General features: G+C 34.5%; 1 long non-coding RNA gene across 1 annotated transcript in view; it reads left to right on the top strand.

Annotated features, from left to right (window-relative positions):
- Positions 1-16077, top strand: part of LOC102478511 (uncharacterized) — a 27418-nt gene extending 11341 nt beyond the window's left edge. Inside the window, exon 3 of the long non-coding RNA XR_336200.1 lies at positions 15819-16077. This is a non-coding gene — a long non-coding RNA (uncharacterized LOC102478511). The remainder of the gene's footprint in view (positions 1-15818) is intronic.
- Positions 16078-19072: the final 2995 nt, after the last annotated feature.

Genomic DNA, 19072 nt, shown 5'->3' with positions numbered 1-19072 from the left:
TCAGAAAGAGACAGAGAGAGACAGAAAGTGAGAATCACCCCCCAGGGGGGACGGCCATGCTTTAATCTATTCTCCATTCTCCTCTCCGGATCTTGGGCACACATGTGGGCACGCACGTACATGCGCCTGGCTTGAGTTTAAGCCAATGGGTCCAGGATTCCAACTGAGATTGGCTATATGGGAGTCAAGAGACATAGCCATCACCCCAACTGCTGGTCCCTAATACGACAATTTATATTCTAGCCAAAATTTATATGAGAAAATAGGGTAGAAGAGTATATTTCTTTTTTTTAATAGCTTCTGTTTCTTGATGTCATCTCTCTTTTGATTCATTTAGGGCTGTGTATATATGAAGCTGTCAAGTTCAATTCATTTAATAATGACTTCAGTATCTTTTCCTGATGGCCTAAATTTGATTGAACATCAGTTGAATACTACTGAATGAATAGATCAGATTCATTTCCAGCATGTCCCATTTCTGTCAACAAATAATCTAAAAACTCATCATTTCCTACATCGCATTCTACTTTAAATGAGGAAATTTCACACTGTGAGACAATGTCAGCTATCTGTTAAATTGACAGCACAGGTTCATAGATTTAATTTGCCAAAGTCACATATTTTAGAAAAAGGACTCAGCAAAAGGTAAGTTCGATCCTCAGACATTTTATGAAATATAATAGGAAAGACGAGTTTTATTTTTGCATCAACAAATTTGCTATTGACTTTGATAATGGGTAACTTTCTTATTTAGTTCAAAATTGTATCTCTTAGAATTATAGAAAGTGTTCAAGTAATTACCTAAACTTGGGAAATCCAGTTACCTGTATATTTGCTTTAACCTAGAAAAATAAATAAATTAGCAAGTAAAAAGAGATATCACATCCACAAACCCTCAAACATATACATACTAATATAGGAGATTATTCATCTACTGTATTTAGAGAAAGACCATAATATTTAGCACTCACAGAGGTAAATTATGGTGTGTTGTGGAATCAAGCTATTTTTGTTATGCAGCATAAATTCACTTTATATTTTTAAATAAAATAAATATTTCAGGTATCATACATTTCTATACGCTAAAAAAGTCTCATAAATACTATTTTAATTTACCAGTGTCTTTCTTTGATTTTCTTCTTCTACCCTACTTTTCTAAGATTATTTTAGAATTTGAAAAGAGTAGTGAGCAAGACTATGCATTATAGAAAATATCTTCTAAAAATTTTCCAATTAAAACCCCCTTTCTAATGGTATTAGTTCATTATTTCTCCTTTCCCTAGAATTTTATAGTCATTCTATTATTGAAAACATTTTAATATTATCTACATTATTAATGCTTTTAACATTACAACATTTTGGAACCAGCAATTGGCATAATGGTTATGTCGCTGGACTCCATGTAGCCGACCACTGTTTGAGTCCTGGACCTAGTGGCTTAAACTCATGCTGGGCACATGTATGTGCATGCCCAAGATCCCAAGAGGAGAATGGAGGAAAAAGGATTGTGGCGTGGTCATCTCACCAGGGGATGATTTCTCACTTTCTGTCTCTCTTTCTGGTGAGTGCACATGTCCTATAGCAAAAACATCTCAAAAAAAAAAATTACAATATTTTAAAAAGTACTCATTTAATTTTATTGTTTTCTTTGACAAGTCCATTTTCACTAGCAGCATTATTAATTTTCCAATAACAAAATAATTTTTTAAACGACTTCAAGAATATTTGTGTGTAGAGCCAGTCGTGTGGCCTAGTGATTAAGGAGGCTAGATATCACATGATCAACCACACAGATTAAATCCCAGCCCTGGAGGAAAGAAAAGATACTGGCTCTGTGAGTGTGTTTGTGTGTGTGCATGTGCATGTTTGTTTGCCTTAAATCGCAATAGGATAGAGAAATGGAAGTGATGGGGTTGTAGCATTGCCATTCCCCATTGGGGGTTGCTTTCTCTCTTTCACTTTTCCCTCTGTTTCTTGTCTCTCTCTGGTGAGCACATTTGCTCTTCTGCTTATATAAGTAAATAAAGAAACAAACAGAAATAAAATATGAGGGGCCAGCAGGTGGTGCGATGTTTAAGTTACTGGATTCCCATAGGGCCAGTTATGATACCAGTCCTGGACCTGGCAGCCTGAGAATCACTTGGGTCATGCATGCATGCATCCTCAAAATTCCAAGAGGAGAGACCAGCAGTTAGCGTAATGACTATGTCGCTGGACTCCCACACAGTCGATGGCGGTCCACGACCCAGACACGGTGGCTTAAAACACATGCTGGGCGTGTGTGTGCGTGTGTGCCTGAGATACCGAGAGGAGAATGGAGGAGAAGAGATTGGTGTGGCCGTCCCCCTTGAGGGGTGATTTCTCGCTTTCTGTCTCTCTGTCTGTCTCTGTGTGTCTGGCGAGTGCTCATGCCCTATAGCAAAAACCTCTTAAAAAAAAAAAAAAATCCAAGAGGAGAATTGAGGAGACGGGATTGTGGCATGGCTGTTCCCTCCGGGGGCTGATTTCTCACTTTCCCTCTTTTTGTCTCTCTCTGTTGAACACAAGTAATCTAGACTAAAACAAACAAACAAAAACTACCCCTGAAATATTCATGTATTTGTGTGTGTGTGTCTTGTGTGTACATGTATACATAAGGGGAATTGCCTTAAAGTCAGATTCAAATGAAAGTGCTGGTATAATGGATGGTGTAATGGATGGTTATGTCTCTGGACTCCCACACGACCTATCATGGTTCAAGTTCCAGACCTGGTAGCTTCAAATTCACACAAGGGACATGTGCGCACATGCCCAGAATCCTGAGAGGAGAATGGAGGAGAAAGGATTACCCCTCCTTGGGAGTAATTTCTCATTTTTTGGTCTGTCTTTCTGATTAGCACACACAGCTTAGAGTAAAAACATCTCTGAGAAAAAAAAAAAAAAAAAGAAGGGGTTAAACAGTCAAATTACCAAATATCTTCTGACAGTATCCAAGACACTACTCATATTTAGAGAATAAAATAAATAATAAATTTACTTTAAATATAAATTTATTTACTTATTTCTTGAACAAATGTCAAAAGTATTCATGAATAAAAACAGTACTGATACATATTTAAAATAACTTAAATATTAAATATCTTAAAATATTTCAGTATTGAAATAAATTAATTAGTACCATGATCAAACCTCCCTGATATCAGTTAAATAGTGTAAAAATGAATAGCACACAGAAGCTGAAGCTCAATGAAAGCTTGAACATAGAAATAAATTTTTGAGCTGGGTAAAGTAAACTTTCATAAAACTCAGAGTTTACAAAACATAAATACTGAAGTCAAGGTCAACTTAAAATGTTCAGTTTAGTGGGGAGATAGCATTTCTCTCCTGCTCATTTACAAAGTCCCATTAGACAAGGTCTATCTGTTTAGTATAAGTAGAAAAACAAATGACAACAGCAAAGCAGCTCTAAAAGACAGAAAATAAAGTTTTGCAAATAAAAACTTAGTATTCAATAGAGCATTTTAAAAAATATACATTGGGACCAGCAGTTAGCGTAATGGCTATGTCGCTGGACTCCCACGTAGTCAAACACGGTCCAAGTCCCAGACTGGTGGCTTAAACTCACACTGGGCGCGTGTGCGTGCATGCCCAAGATCCTGAGAGGAGAATGGAGGAGAAGGGATTGCAGCGTGGCCATCCCCCCTGGGGGGTGATTTCTCGCTTTCTGTCTCTCTGTTTCTCTCTGTCTGTCTGGAGAGTGCACGTGCCCTATAGCAAAAAAAAAAAAAAAAAAAAAAACATCTCCAGGCCCAGGATTTGAATTGTGATCGACTATGTGGGATTCCAGTGACATAATCATTATGCTATCTGCTGGTCCCGAGAAAGATTTTTAAAAAATAAATCTGAGAATTCTTCAAAACATGTATGACATTTTGATTATAGGATTATAGAGATTACTTGTTTTCTCAGTATTAGGAATCCAAAGTTAATGAGATAGATTAATCAGGTTTAAATTTATTTTTATTTTTTCATTTTTAATTTACTATAGAGCATATGTGCTCAGTAGAGGGAGAGAGAAAGTGAGAGTGAAAGTGAGAAAATGCCCCCCCCAGGGGTATGGACATGCCACAATCCCTTTTCCTCCATTCTTCTCTTGGGGTTTTGGACCTGTTTTTCAAGCCCACGCCCAGTCAGGGATTCCTACCATCCTGTGGGATCCAGCTACCCCTACCACCATACCACTGGCTGGCTCAGTTAATCTATTATTTAAGTTTGCTGAAAGAACATGACTTTCAACCTAGAATTTTTATAATAGAATAAAAATAAATTTATTTTCAGAATAATGAAGAGATTTGACAATTCTACCTAAAAAACATTTTGAGGAGATATTCCTTGGTGCAATGGTAATGTACTGTTCAGGAGGAGTTGGATTCCACACGGCAACCACAGTTTTCATCCCTCGCTCAGTCAGCCTGAAACACACGGAGCATATATGATAGCTCCCAAGAGCCAATGGACTGGAATTTAGAGGAAAGGGATCACGGCAACACCAGAATTTATGAAGGGCATCTCTATCTCTCCGACATACACATGGTCACATGTGCATATATTCATGATATGATATGAATAAAGAGGGGGAAAAAAAAGAGAAAACTTTGAATGCTGTATTTCTGAAAGAAGGAAACTAAACCAGGTTGTAAATTTTGAAAAGAGTAAAGAAATAACAAGTATGTGGTTAATAGAAGCAAATATTGACTGTGAAAACAAAATTTATTTTTCCATCTTATGGATCTCTCTACATAAATTACAGCCTCTATGTCTGTTAAACTCTTCTTTTTTCTTTAGTATCTTATAAAATGAACCAAATAACATAAAAAGTACTATTTTTAAAATTATGTTGTGTGTGGACACCTTGTTTTCTTCCATAGTAAGGGTGGCTTTCAAAGTTGGATTAATTCAATGGGTCAGCAAGAACTTTCTTTTTAATAGCTACAAATATGTGTATAAATAAGAATATGAATATTGGCATAGATGTAGTTTTAGGTAAGAGTAGATGCTAAAGACCATAATTAATCATATATATTGTTTTCCTACATAAATTTTTATCTTTTTTTTATTATTTAAACCCTATTTTGCACTCCTACTCTCCTCTATATTTCATGCTATAGACAATCATATGTATGTATTGTGCCTAGTTTTGTTTTTCTGTACTTCAGTAAAGTAGGTGTTGTTCTATATGCATGCAATTTTATAAATTTATTTCCTCCACAAGTGAGAGAGAGGCACCCCCAGTATGGTCTTTTGTCATGGTCCATGCCCAGTAGATTTCTAGTCATGGACACACACATGCCCAGTGTAGTCAGGGAAGTCTCCAGACACAAAACTAGAACCTTTCCATGAGATCCAACCCGACAATCATTGTTCTACTATTGTATTTCATTGTGCATGCATTTTTATTTACGATACATGATGTTATTAGACTTGATGTCTTCCCATACTTCTAGCCTGCCATCCTCAGTGACAAGTTTATTCTAAGGCCATTTTTCTTTGTGTTGTCATGACTTCTAAGGTACATTTTTGTGTCCATACTATTAGAGAGTATTTATCCATTACCAATTAAAAACTAAATATTTTGAGCCTTATTTTGATTAAGCAAACTTAAGTCAAACACCTAAACCTTTACCTACACAGAAGCTCGGAAATAGAATTACACTGCTTGCCATATGTCAAATAAAGGATTTGTAAAACGGGTTGATTCTACTCAAATTATATTTAATTTAATGAAAGGGAACAACTGCTTTTCAAAGAAAATTGGGATGGATTAAAGTGAGAGAAGTGGAGAATGGACACTGGATACCAACAAATGCTTTTTTTTTTACATTAATGCTAATCAGAGTAGTGTTAATATTAGACCATTGCAGGCTACTGTTTGTTATTGAACTGAAATTATATTTATAGTGAAATTGAGGATAAATATTTTTAAACTTGAAGAGAAATTTGAAATTCTGAAACATGAAAACCTGTAGTGACTATTTACATGTATGTATTGTGATTAACTTTGTTTTTCTGTACTTCAGTAAAGTGGGGTTTGTTTTATGTACGTGCATTTTTATAAATTTATTGGACCAGGAACAAATGACATCAAATAATTGAACTTGCCTGGTAAATTACTGAGGTGACAACCACATACTAACCATGTTAAAATGTACAGTTTTAAGCTTATTTTGTAAACTATGAACCATTTATTTCATTAAAAATAATTTAAATTTAATTATAACAGCAGAAAAAATTGATAGAACTACTAATATTAAAGATAGAGTAAATAGTTAACATTATACTGTCACTTGCTCCATTTTGAATAAAATAACATAGGAATATCCTTACTTTATTCGAATTGCTTTGAAATGTCTTCTATTTCAGACATAACTCTGTGAGTTAGGTTACTCTACTATAAGAGTTATTGTAACAAAATATAGAAATTGCTTAATATATATTATCCCCTGTGAATAGCATTGTTACAGTGCCTTCCTAAATTAGACAAATCAACTATTAAAATAGGTAAATACTCATTGAAATGGATAAGCTAAGCAATAAAAAGCTGATTTACTATAGCAAAATTTTAATATTGACACATAGAATGTTTGCTAAATGTAAAGACATAGGTATAGTGCAGAATCTGTCTTTACTCCCAACAAAATATTATTTATGCAATAATGATCTTATAAGTTATGAATCTATTCCTATCATTTCAATAAACTGTGCATATCATTTTAAAAATATTTTTCACCCTGCAATAGGTTTTCTATTATTGTTCTAAATTTTGTCAATGGTTAATTAAATATAATATGTAGAATAAGAATTTATTACATTTTAAATATTTTGTGGAAAGATAAAAGTTGATCTAATAAAAATAAAGCTCAGATATTTTTCTTTCTTTCTTTATTTTTTACTGCTTAAGGGGCAAACACTCTCTGCATTAGTATTTCCACAAAAGACCCTCAATAGCTAAAGCAATTTTGAACAAAAATAACAAAGCCAGACTCACCTTACTACCTGTTTTCAATAGTAAACAAAGCAACCTAGTACTTTCAGTAAAGCAGACAAATATATCATCAGAACAGGATGGATATCCTGGAAATAAATCACACACAGCCAATTTATTTTCAACAAACATTCCAATAACACATGATGGGCGGAGTACAGTCTTTTTTCTTTTTAGTTTTGCTATAGGGTGAATGCACTTACCATAGAGAGAGAGGGAAAGTGAGAAATCATCTCCCTAGGAGGATAGCCATGATGCAATCCCTTCTCCAGTCTCCTCTTGGAATTTTAGGCACACAGACACACTCATACCTGGCATGTTTTTTTAAGACACTGTATCAGGGACTAAAACCCTGGTTTTAGTCATGTGGGATTCAGTGCCTTAACCTCTATGGCCCTGCCTACCTGAGAATAGTCTTTTTAATAAAAGGTGTTGGGAAAAGTGAATAGCCTCATCAGAATAATTAAAGATGGATCCTTGACTCACATCATGTATTTTAAAAAGGCAGCTAAATAGAACATAAATATAAAACCAGAAACTGAAAATATCAGGCGAAAACAGGGGGAAACTCTAGGACATTGACTTTGGCAATAATATTCTTGATATTGGCCCAAAGGCAAAAGTAACAAAAACAAACATTCCAAATGGGATTGAATCAAACTAAAAACTTTCTGCACAGAAAACAAAAAACAAAATGTAGAAACAACCTATACAATGGGACAATGTAGGTCTTTTTAAAAGTCATGGGAATACATATTATGAAAAAGCTGCATGGATTTCAAAATTGTCACACCAAACTTAACTCATACTTTAATTACATTTTTCCATTAACTTTCTGAATTTGCAAACCCCAAATCTCAAAGTAAGCTAGTATTCAAAACACATTATTTCTTCAAACAGCTCAGTAGTAATGATACAGGTTGGTTGGTGATGCAGTGATAAAATGAGACATTCACACTGTGAAGTTGGTCCACATGGAAAGATTCTAGGTTCATGTCTAAAGACATCTCTGAGTGTACTGGGCATGAGTCCTCCCATAATCTACGGCCAGACTGGAAGTCAATCACAGCGTTGAGACCCTGTTGGAGGTACTCTATCTCTCTCTTACTCACAAAATAAAGAAAGAAAAAAACTTCAAAAATTATAATAAAGAGGGAACCAGCAGTTAGCGTAATGGCTATGTCGCTGGACTCCCACGTAGTCGACCGCGGTTCGTGTCCCGGACCCGGTGGCTTAAAACTCACGCCGGGCACGTGTGCGTGCGTGCCCAAGATCCCGAGAGGAGAATGGAGGAGAAGGGATTGCGGCGTGACCATCCGCCCTGGGGGGTGATTTCTCGCTTTCTGTCTCTATGTCTCTCTCTGTCTGTCTGGCAAGTGCACGCGCCCTACAGTGAAAATCTCTCCCCCCCAAAAAAAAATTATAATAAAGAAAAAAAACTTAAAAAATGGTAAAAAATCAAATAGTCTAATTAAAAATAAGCAAACACCTGAATAGAATTTCTCAAAAGAGGACATGCCTTTGGTGGTTTCTTAGGTTATGAGAACATAAATATGCTACAAAAAAATTTAATGATGTCAAAAGAAAAAAGATATGTCCAACAGGTGTGTGATCATTAATCTTGAGAGAAATGCAAGCTAAAATCACAATGATCTATTACCTTATACCTTCTGAAATGTCTATTATCAATCAAAGAAAAAAATTGCAAGCCTCATGGACAAAGATAAAAGGAACCTTGCATGTTGTCACAGTGAATGCACTTAGTATAGTCATTGTAGAAAGTGAAAAATTCACTTTGTAAGCTAAAAAAGGAAATTGAATGTATTAAAAAAAAGAAATAAAAAATGCATATTTGATGACTGCAGTAAGCTGTATAACCCCAGCTAGGTGCTACTTTATAGTATGTTCATTCTACTCTCTGAGGTTTATGCCTGAAGTCAGACTTGGGTTCATGGATATGTATATATCAGCTGCCCTTGCTATTGGAAATATATAGATTAATTAAGTTCATTAGTGAATCCATAAAATGGGGGTAAAAGGCATAGAAAGCAACCATGGATACCAGAGATAGTATGGGAGGAGAGTGGGACATGGCAGAGGGTGAGAGATAGGGAATCAAGGGTGGCAAAAAAACCCAAAATACACAGGAAACAAGAAATGTAAAATTATTCGTTGATGATAAAACGCATGTTGATGTGCTTGTTTGAGCCAATATACAGTGTATTCTGGATGGGAAATCTCATTTTGTATGCTGTAATGATGTATAGTAAATGAATGTAAATAAACAAATTTAAATAAATTTAAGATAAGAAAACAATACAATGGTTTCTCAAAAAAATAAATAAAAGTAAAACTACCATATGATTCAAGAATATTAATACTGGGTATATATTCAAAAGAAATGAAATCAATATGTTGAAGAGAAAAACACTCCTATGTTTATTGCAGCATTAATCACAACAGTCAAGCTATGAATTTAATCAAAATGTTCATCAGTAGATGAATAGATAAAAATTGTGTATACACTATATACACAATGAAATATTATCTATTCTTTAATCCGAAGGAATTCCTGGAATTCTTGTCATCTAGGACAATGTGGATGAACATGGAGGACATTTATGTAAAGTGACGTAAATCAAGCACAGGAAGACAAACGCTACATGCTATCACTTACAGGCAAAATCTGAAGACGTCAAACTCAAAGAAATAGTTAGTAAAATGATGACTTTCACAGTCTGGTGAGAGGGGAGATTTCAAAGATATTGGCCAAAGAATACAAAATTTTCATTACATATGAAGAACAAATTCAAGAGATCCATTGTACATATGGTGATTAAAGTTAATGGCAATCTATTTTATACATAAATATTGCTAAGAATGGATGTGAAGTGTTCTGAACACATACAAAAAAATTTTCACGTATGTGTGGCAATATGAGATAATGCACATGCAAAATAGCTTGATTTACCCATTCCAGAATGTATACATACAATATGTTAAAATATGTTGTACAACTTTAATATGTACAATTTTATTTATAATTTAAGGCAGAGTAATACAACAATACAGAGTAATTGTTTAAAGTTGTAAATTGTTTTCACTGAATTTTCATATGTATTCAATTTTGTTACATTTGACAAAAATATTAGACAGAACAAGCACACCAAATAAAACAAAAACAGTACTTCACCACAGATCACAAAATAAGCACTATTTCAGGAGATCACACAAAATCAATTGTTTTAAACCCTCAAAATGTCAAATATCCATGTACTTTAAAAAATGTATTTTTATCAGTTTTAAGCATTGACTAAAGGCATCTAAGAACTCTAAAATACAATTTACAAGTACCCTAAAAATCATGCCTTCTCACCACTTGTTATAGTTTAAATATATTCAATAAGAATGTAGCTTTTAAATTTGGTTGCAACAAGATTAAGAAGGCGGGAACTTAACTGTCCCAGGATTTTTGTCTATATACATGTGTATATACATAAAGTTCAAAACTTATTTTGGAACAATTCAAACCATGCCTCCCCCACCACCACACTAACTAATGTTTGGTGATAGGATGACCAGTACATATTATGTTAGGGATCCTTGGTTGTGAAGGCAATAGAAAAAAAAAAAATTAACAAATGGGTATGTGTACCAGAGTCATGTACTATATGAATGATTTTTCTAGACACAGAATCAGTTTAAATATTTATTTACTAAGTCCTTAGTTTCTGTAGTAAACTCTTTGATAAGATGTGACACTTACATCTTGTTTTAGGTTTTGATTTTTTTCATTTTTACTGAGAGAGATTTTTGCTACAGGGTATGTGTGCTTGCCAGAAAGACAGAGGGATAGCAAGTGAGAAATCACCCCGCAGCCCCAGGGATTGTGGCCCCACTGCAATCCCTTCTCTTCCACTCTCCTCTTGGGATTTTGAGCACACACTCACTTGTGCCTAGTGTGATTTTCAAACCCCTAGGTCTGGGACTTGAACTGCCATCAACCATGTGGCAGTCCAGGACTTTAACCACTATGCCAACTGCTGGCCTTGATAATTACATCTTGTATCTTCCAAATTAGTTCCGTTGTATTTCCTTAAAAGGTGGCAGGGGAGAGATATAAGGGACAAGAAAGGAAATGGCAATATATTTTCTTGTTTTGTCGAACAAATAAGAAGGATGTATGTAAAGTCCCTAGCACATAATTAAAGTCTAACAAATGGTAAGTGCTATTAATAGTATAGTCCTCAAAATTGTTACTAATTATTTATTTATTCATTTTCAATTGTTATTATTTATTTATTTATTTATTTATTTATTTATTTTTGAGAGGATCTTTGCTATATATAGGGCACATGCTCTCGCCAGAAAGAGAGAGAGAGACAGAGAGACAGAAAGTGAGAAATCACCTCCAGGGGGGATGGCCATGCTACAATCCCTTCTTCTCCAGTCTCCTCTCGGGATCTTGGGCACACGCACACATGTACCTGGCATGAGTTTAAGCCATCAGGTCCAGGACTCGAACCATGGTCGACTACATGGGGGGTCCAGCGACATAGCTATGATGCCAATTGCTGGTCCTGATTATTATTAATTATTTATTAACAATAGCATAACTATATGACTTTTCAATTTTTTCCTTTCATTGTCATGTAAGATAAATTTTCTGTTTTGATAATAAAATAAAAAGTAAAACTTCTTTCTTGAAAAAAGAACAGAAATTGGGAACTTAATACCGAATGGGATTAAGAGGTGAAGACTTTGGGAAATGATTAAAACTCTACAACATGATCAGGGTGGGGCCTGCATGACTGAATACTGGTGGGTGCCTAGCAAGATGAAGTGAGACAGAACAAAGAGACGAACTCGGACATAGACCCACAGAAGCTCTTGTCATTTGATTCCTCGTGCCACCTTGATTCTGCAGAGTTCCCACCAACAAGAAGACCTTAATAAGATACATTCCCTTGACCTTGGACATCTAAAATCATGAACTAAATAAGCCTCTATCCTTTATGAGTTGTCAGTGTGGTATTCAGTTGTCAGTGACCAAAAAAAAAAAAAAAGGACTAAACCACTATTAAACTAGCTTCCATTTTAACAAGAAATCTCTTTTAATAGTAGCTATTTTCTAGGGGATTTTGAGATTTGTTCGGAATTTATAATCTTGAGTAAAAGTGAAACAGATTTAAAAAAGTGATTCCAAATACAAAGTTAATATATTTTAAAACATTTGAAACGACTGTGTAAAAGTACAGAGAAGAGGTGTAGAACAGTTACATCAGCTACTTAACTCGTTTGCTATGACTTGTATATAGCCCATATGGGCTAGAAGAGGTAAAAATTAAAGTCCATGAACAAAAATAAGTACTCATTAACCTTGATGCCCTTTTCTCTGTATTTGAGGTAATAATATTCAAATATACTTATTATTGCCTGGTTTATAACTGATGAGTAATGACTTTTCATAGGCTCTTAACTTTCTTTAAGACATCAGAGTTCATAATATTATAGACAGGATTTAAATTTACAACAGTAAAACTAGCAATGTTTAAAACTGTGTCTCAAAAATTTTTATCTCATATAGACTAACTCATTTCAAGGTGTATTTTTGTTTTGCCACGTGAATTACTTTCACTGAAATCTTAATAACATGCTTAGAGTCAATTTTACATCACTCTTTTGTAAATTATTCTTCCCCCCCCCAGTAAATTTCACCATTATGCATCAGTTTGCCAAAACAAAACAAAAACTTGGAATGTATGTCATACATATATCTTCAACAATTATTGTCAAGGAATTCTAATATTTCTGAAGTGCTGAAGTTTTTTTAAACAATGAGAAACTCTAGGATATATAAAGAGTGTTGCCAGTTTATATTAAAATGTGGTTCATTTAAATTGTCTCCTTTTTTTGTTAGCAACCTATAGTGCAGAAAATCTACACATATATTTATTTCTATCTGTACAATTGAAATCAAAATAAGATATATGGATAGATTTAGAGTAGTAGAATTATTTCCTAGCTTTATGAGGTTACTTCCTAGCTTAAGGGTTTTATGTGCAAAAGTTTGTGAAGATCAATTACATACTGCCCATATTCAGGACTAAATAGATGCTTATATGTATATTTTTTAAAGTTAGAGAAGGGGTGGTGAGAAAGATCATCCTAGTTTCTCTTTGATCTTACTAGGACATTGTTTAACCTTGGGCAAGTTCCTCAACCTGTTTGGACCTCAGTTTATATATTTGTAAGTTGAGAGAGATGAACGAGAGAAAGGCTCCTTTTGGACCTCAGTTTATATATTTGTAAGTTGAAATAGATGAATGAGAGAAAGGCTCCCTTAGGCTCCAAATTCTGTAAGTCTATGAAATAGGTATTGAAGATTAATAGAGTAAAAATGAACTCAGTAAAGTCAGTCAAGTGAGGATAAGTCTTACATGGATGCCAGGAAATGTATTTAGTCAAAGCGCATTTTGGCATTCATGCAGAGGCGCTCAAACTCTCCGAGTTGTTCTCATATCAAACAGGCCTGAGGTAAGAATTCACACGAGTTTGTCAACTTTATCTGTGGATAACTCTCTAAACGCTACCCAACTTTACCTAAATAAATAAAAATAAGAACTTACAGTTACGAGGTGAGAGGTTGAAACATTGTTTTGTGAGTTAGAGTACGGCAATCACGTGCCACTTATTGAGTTGGACGTGTTCTGAGAAATGAGTCATTAGTCATTCATCATCGTGCGAATGTCAGACGGCATAACCTACTGAACGCCTAGGTTACAGGATATAGCCTATTGTCACCACACTCATGCATACCACCTGTAATGGACTGCAATATTGTTACGTGATACATAGCTATTTTCTACATAAAGAGAGGATCTATGTCTCCCATTTAAATCTCATTTTAAATGCCCTTCCTGTGAAGTTATAATCTCCTGGCTTCCAGCTATGTCTTATATTTTGGCATACTGCGGCATTTTATATTTTAGACATTTTATAATCTTTTTGGCAGATGGAGGCTGAAGAATTCATAGTGAAGATAGAGCAGCTGTTTGAGTTAGATTTTGCTTTTTGTTTTGCTTTTGATGTGTATTTTTGTGCTACTAGTTCAGCAGAGATGAAAAAATAAGTAAGCACCCATCAGCTTACGAGGAAAAACAGTTGTAGAGGTCGCTTACACCATTATCTATATCCTAGAGGGAAACCAGTATTTTTGGAAATAGTTATCTGCGGCCCTTTAAAATTGGCCCCATGTTTTTCGTGAAAATTGGAATGGGAAAGGTTTTTGTAGAGATGCTGGTTATTTTGGATATTCTTACAAAAGTATCTGAATTGTGTGGTGACAAGAGAAATACAGGAGTGTGGAGTTGGTTCATATAAGTAATAAGTGTGATAAAGACAAAACTAAATATTCAAGTTTTAGAGACTGGAACAAATGATGAAGTCACAAATACAGGACAATATCGAGGAAGAAAGACAGGTTTAGTCTAGCACATGCTGACTTTAAATGTTAGTGGATCATCCAAACAAAAAGTGACAAACAAAACGTATGAAGGTGGGCTGGCTCCGTGACACAGCAGCAATGCACGGCTTAAAAGAAGCCCAATCTCACATGGTGATCACTAATTAGAATCTCTGGCCCAGTCAGCCTGAAACACACTGGGTATGCATGCAACTGCCCGGGATCTGGTGGACTAGAGGAAACGCATCACAGCATAACCAGACATTGCAGAAGGTCTCTCTTTCTCTCTCAATCTCCCAGTCTCTCTCTCCCCCCACTCTCTTTCATGCACACCCGTGCTCTATCATGAATAAGGAAACGAAGACATGTGCTAAGGTGCCAACGTGCTAAAATTCCATTAAACTTTGAATTCCTTAAGAGCATGATCTTTTTTGTATTCTAAATAATAATCTCATTGTCTCAAAGTGATATATGCCTAATATATCTTTTATTGACTAGAGTCCAGATTAATCGCAATTGAGCCTTTATGGTCACCCAAATCAACATACTAAAACAGTCCCTATACCCAAAATAAGTAGAATAACGGCCTTCCCTGTATGTTGTCTATAATATGCGTATTTCTAACTTATCACCTATGATTTTATTATAGTCAGATATTCAAAATGACTGTTTGTACTAAATTAAACCCATTTTGAAGATGGGACATTTCTGAGTTATTTCTTTTCTTGCACCTAATTTTACACTTGATGCAGAGTGTAATTTAACAAACAATTCCTGGTAAATAAATAAATAAATAAATAAATAAGTGAAATAATAGAAGTCATATCCAGGACTATAGAGAATCTGACTGAGGGAGTTGCTTTACATTTTAAATTAGTATTACCGTAAATTATTCCAATATTAAGTGCCCAAAGTGTTGAGTAATTTCTAAATAGATAAAAACTGATTAGTTTTAACATTTTCTCTACTTTCTGACATATTAGGAATAAGCATATTTAAGATCACTCTTAATTATAAGAACGTAATTCTTTTAATCTGTCATAACTTTCAAAATTATACTCTCAAGCAAGATAACTCAGCTGTAATATTATTCTTATACCTTTTTCCCCCTGAATTATTATTTGACGATTCTATGTGTGTTTAACAGACAGTCGCAACATTAAGAACATTAATCTTGTTATCCAATACAGACTTATTTTCACTTCACCTGACTGAGAATGGAAGTAAAAACACATTTAAAGTGTTAGTGATCTTTGTGTATCTGCTAAACCTTCTTACAGCTCACTGAGCAAAGCATCAATTTTGTTTTTTGTTTTTTTTTTTTCCTCTCAGCTTATCAGAAGTTTTCTGAGTTCTTCACAGAAGCAGCAACAATGGAAAAAATTCCAGTAGCATATTAGCAGATATCTTCTCCAGATGGCAGTCACTCTATTAACAGCAGGAAAGCAAACTTAAGCACCCAGCTTGCGTCCAATCCAGCACAAAGTTACTCTAAGAGAATATCTAAGATGGGTCATCAATTAAATTCACTCTGAGGGGCTATTAAGGTATAATATATTGTCAGTTCAGCTAAATTACACTTCTAAACAAAATCGGCTTCATTTGTCTTCTGTCTGTAGCTCCCCCTGTTGGCAGCATCACGCTGTTTACCCACAGCAGATGGAAAAATACCCAAGAGCAGCCGCAAATAACTCATCAGCTGCAAGGTCAAGCTATCTTCATATTTCTATCCAGCTGCTCATGGGTTCCAAGTTCTCATACCATCTCTCACAACTGAAATACATTGGTAATAAATAAATTCAGGGAGTATTGCCTCATTTAGAAGCCAGGTGAATTCTCTATCAGCATTTCTTATATTTCAGATCAGTCCTTCGTATAAATCTTCATGAAACATGTGTGCAGTTCATCTTTCAGAGTGTTAATGGCTAGCTGTGGCTTAAAATATTTTATTGTGAGAATTTTATTCAGGAGCCACTGTAGTTGATTAATTCTCTAAAAAAACTTGGTGAAAAGTTAGTAGGGATAAATGCCAATGCGGTTTTATGAACATCTCTTGATTTTTTAGGCAAATTGGAAAACTGAAACCAGGATTGGTGAACTTATGAGATGATGCTTGAATTGTTAGAACTTTATGAAATACATGATATTAATGTTTATTCTTCACCTACTTGGAAATCTGCTAGATACCTAAGTGTTTAAAGAAAATAACGTTGACAAACACCAGGAGCTCAGCTGTTGAGCATTACACACAGTTCACCATGCAAAGATAATTAAAAAGAAATTCCATTCTTTACTCACATCTGTCAAAGAACATTTTAAACATCTAATTCATAATCACAACAACACTTCTGAATAGCTGCATTTCTCTTTTCCTATTTTTCTCATAAATCATACCATAAAGAGCCCCTCATTTGCCAACTGTTCCCAACAAATCTATTTACGAGAATGTTTTTCAAAATTTTGCAGAAGTTTTCCCTTTGCATAAAAGGTAGTTTTCCATCTCTCTCATCCAGTTTAGAAATTACTAACTCTGGATAAAATTTCTTCTACTGAGACAGGAGGTGTGAATATAGTTTGCAATGAAAAGATTCTCTTTTGTGGGGAAAAATAGATATTTTTAAATGCCTCAAATAATCTTGCTCCATATGAGTACAAATGGTTTGGACAAGTTTTACAATTTCAAAATAAACACACTTAAATGAATTATTTTTCTTATTCTGTTTACAAACTTAGGTGATCAAAAAATATCAAATGATAAGATCTGTCTAGATTTTGGAAATTCTGTTTTCCTGAAGTTGTGCTGATGTTTGATTTTTATTAACAGGTGAAACTGGATGAGTTCAATGGAATTTCTGGGAGTAAAACTCAATGGAAGTGGGATTCTACTGGATATGTAAAGTGGCTATTCAATGCTTCAGTGGAGACCAGGAGTTCCATATAAAACAAACTCATAAAACATCTGTTGAATTTTACTTCTTTATTTGATGTCATTATCTGAGTCAATGGCTCTGTAAGTCCCCATTTGCATAAAGACAACTCTTGTGCTACCAACTAAGAGGTTTGATGCTCCACTTTTGAAATATTAACAGAACTATTCACTAAACAACAAATGCAATTTTCTACTTTTACCAGGTTTTCAAGGGCTTTTAAGAAAGAACTGTTAATAGGCTATTACCACCTTTTCCTTTGCTAGAAGAACATTAGATAATATGAAAGAAAGAATAGTTGTAGACATTTTCACTGTGATAAATATGGGTATTTGAACAACTGCAAAACCTTTATATACTTAAAAATTTTAAATGCACATACGATGAATATCACCCCATTATGAATATTTAGGCACTTAATGACCCAGATTCCTTCCATTTCATAAGACAGAATAAGTAATGTACGTTTTCATACACCATTAATTCAGGTGACTCAGGTGCCATTTAGTAAATTAATACTTAAGTGCACTAAATTTGATATACTTACCTCAAAGTGAATTTAATGAAATAAACATCCATTTGCTTGTTGCTCTTATTATCTATCATGTTCTTGCCTGATGCTTGTGTTACTGAAATCTGATTTTTTTTTAATTTGAAAATACAAGGGCCTCTCATATTGTTGGACTTGCCATAAACAGGACTGAATCAGGTTCCTGAGAATAGATAATTATTACTTATCACAGGCTTTATCTTTTAATAGGGGGCAAGTGAATTTATTAAAGCAAAAGGAGAAAAATCCATCTCAAATCAGCTTAAAATAAAGAACTAGAGTGGGAGATGGAATTTATTGACCCCCTCAACTGAGAAAATACTGACATAATATGAATAATTATTGACTCTAGCCATTTCATTATTATCTACCTTATGTTTCTTTTTAAAGTTATTTATTTAAAAGAAAATGATACAGACTTTATTGATAGATTTTTGACAGGGTCTTGCCATGATGGGACCCTCTTGTCCCAGTTTCCCAGTTAGGACCAAAGACACATGCTCTTACACCAGGCCTGTTTAGGTTGGCTGGGAACTGAACCAGGCTTCACATGCAGCTTCAGTTACTAAGTAGTAGTGTTTTAGAAGCATACACCCCGTGGCTAAGTCTATGCTATGATTTTTAAAGATTTTTTTTCTTTTCTATATGCTGATTTTAATCTCAGGCTCTTCATGCTGAAGATCTATGCACAGTGTCAAAGATAATAGGTATTTCCTATCATACATCACTGCTTATCAAAGACAGTGAACGTAACATGTTTTCTCTGCTAGCATCAGCGAAGATAGCTTTGTATTACTATAACCAGTTAGTATAGCAAGTAGGTATTGACTTTCATTGACCAGGGGACAGCAATATGCTTTCCCCTAGAAAGAAGTATGAAGATAACGCTTCGAATGGGTTGAAAGTGATGGGAGTGCAAGCTACTATAAAACTGAGTGCAAAATAAAAACAAAAAAAATCAGAAGTCTGATTCAGGGTCCAATATGTGATTAATAGTCTAACATCAACCATACATTAAAAAGAAAAAGAAACCCAACCAATGTAATAATGGATAAAAAATACACATTTTAAACTGTTCTTTTTGAAAAGTTGGGTATTCCCCATACATT

Source organism: Tupaia chinensis, unplaced genomic scaffold (genome assembly GCF_000334495.1).
Source record: "Tupaia chinensis unplaced genomic scaffold, TupChi_1.0 Scaffold000658_1, whole genome shotgun sequence".
In the NCBI taxonomy this organism is placed as follows: domain Eukaryota; kingdom Metazoa; phylum Chordata; class Mammalia; order Scandentia; family Tupaiidae; genus Tupaia; species Tupaia belangeri.
Note: the sequence above shows the minus strand (reverse complement) of the source record. Positions and strands in the feature narration are given on the sequence as shown.